General features: G+C 33.0%; 1 protein-coding gene across 1 annotated transcript in view; it reads right to left on the bottom strand.

Moving 5' to 3' along the window:
• Positions 1 to 1,563, bottom strand: part of LOC106871819 (tyrosine aminotransferase) — a 33,711-nt gene extending 32,148 nt beyond the window's left edge. Inside the window, exon 1 of the mRNA XM_052978112.1 lies at positions 1,136 to 1,563. The gene's annotated coding sequence lies outside the window, so the exon portion shown is untranslated. The remainder of the gene's footprint in view (positions 1 to 1,135) is intronic.
• Positions 1,564 to 2,343: the final 780 nt, after the last annotated feature.

Raw genomic sequence — 2,343 nt, 5'->3', positions numbered from 1 at the left:
CGTCAGATCGTAAGTAGAACAATAATTAGATATATATATCTCAACCAACAATAAGTACCAAATGAATTAATATGAAATACTTATTATATAAAGATAGAAAAATTATTAAAAAATATCATAGTATCAAAATAATAACCATTCAATAATCATCCCTTCATCCATAATAATAATAATAATAATAATAATAATAATATATATATATATATATATATATATATATATACCATGTAAAAATATGCACTCATATATTTGTCAGTAGTGTAGGTATATTAATCGAAGTATAATATATATCCAATGAGGTGCATCTAAAACAAACTGACCAAGGGTTACATTAAGTGGCCCATTTTGGTGGCAAGGGACATAACCCATAACTCGTCTTTTTGCACACCAATCACAAACTAGACGTGTCTTTTCACCTCCAAAAATAGAGAGCAGTTGGCATGTTTTCTCCCATAAATGCCAACTCTGAAGAGCACAGGGTTACGTAACCAGGTTATTACCTAATTTCCCAAGTGCGAAACCATTTGGTAAGATTGGGCGTAATGGATATGTTATACCATACACTTTGGCACAGCCTTCCAGCATGCCAGCCCGGTCAAACTGTCCAACCCATGCCAGCATGGACAATGGACATTAAATGATAATGATGACGATGATGATATATATGAATCCATGCAATTTGGGAGTAGTTAGTAAAGCAAGCTGGAGATTATGTAAAGAAATGTTACAGTAGTCTTGTATTACTACAAAAGCTGAAATAAATGTAATTGACATTGAAAATTTGCAGCACAGTAGCAAAGTGGTAAAGGCAAAACAGAAAGAAGTTTTAATTTATATAATGTAAAACAGTTCCGTTTTACAATATGTATACACACATCTATTTACATAATACAATTACTATAAAATAAAGCTGAAACAAGTGAACACCAAATATATATATATATATATATATATATATATATCCAGCCCGCATAGCAACATACGTATATGTAATACATGTATGTATATTATATGTATTTTTATAAGTGTGTATGTATGTACGCATGTACATATGTTTGTATGTATGTGTTCATGTCTTATGTATATGCATCATGTATCATATATATATACATATATAAACACACCTATTACATACCTGCTGTGTTGGAAAAACAGGAATATAAACCTCCAAGCGATGCAAATTCACAGATTTGTTTTGAATAGAATCTCAAGTTCTACTGTTGTTACAATTATTATTATTATTATTATTATTATTATTATTATTATTATTATTATTATTGTTGTTGTTGTTGTTGTTATTGTTATTCTTGTTGCTACTGTTCTTGTGGTTACTCTAACTCTCTCAATACTGCACTAACTCAAGATTCCTGCTGCTTATTACTGGAGCTGCTGTTGGTTGGACTACTACCCCTGTTGATGTTGTTTTTGCTGTTGTTGTGGTTGTTGTTGATGGTCGTGGTGGTGGTGGTGGTGATAGTGGATAACGTTGCTGTTGTTGTTGTTGTTGGTTTTGGTTTTGATGTGTATTTTGTTTTATTTTGTTGTTGTTGTTGTTGTTACCTGATATTGACGTAGTTGTTACCTGATAGAACTATTTCAAAACAACAGGAAAATAGAAAAGATAAGCAATACAAAGCAAAAACAAAAACAAAATCCAAAGAACAAAACAAAACAAAACAGAAATGAAAGAATAACATAATAAACAACGGAAACAAAGAAGTAAAACAATAGACAATAAAGAGATGGATGGTAAGAGAAAGGTAGAGGTAGAGAGGTAGAGAGAGAGAGAGAGAGAGAGAGAGAGAAGTAGGAAAAGGTTGAGAGAGAGATAGACAGTGAGAGGAAGAGAGAGAGAGGAAGAATTGGTAAGCTGGGTATAGAGAGATTGGGTGATAGTACATAAATGAGTATGTGTGTGTATGTGTTTCTGCCGTGGGGGGTAGGGTAGAGGAGGGACAGTGGCAGTGAGAGATAGTGAAAGAGGTAGGTAGAGAGGGAAGTGGGGGGTGGCGGAGATAAAGATGTGAATGAGTGAGCCTGAATGAATATGAGTGAGAGAGAGAGAGAGAGGAGGGAGGGGAGGGTGTAAGAAGTGTGGATGGTGGTGGTGGTGGTGGTGGTGATGGTGGTGGCAGAGATGAGAAAGTACAAGAATGTTATAATGGAAGGAAAGTCTTCAAAATTTCTAGAAGGGCAAAAGTAGAAATACACACCCCACACACAAACACATATATACATATATGTATGTATATACATACACACATATATACATACATACATATATATATATATATATATACATATATACATACATGTATATATATATATATATATATATATATA

This window comes from Octopus bimaculoides, chromosome 30, assembly GCF_001194135.2.
Source record: "Octopus bimaculoides isolate UCB-OBI-ISO-001 chromosome 30, ASM119413v2, whole genome shotgun sequence".
Lineage (NCBI taxonomy): Eukaryota > Metazoa > Mollusca > Cephalopoda > Octopoda > Octopodidae > Octopus > Octopus bimaculoides.
The sequence above is the reverse complement of the archived record's forward strand: the minus strand, read 5'-3'. Positions and strand labels throughout refer to the sequence as shown.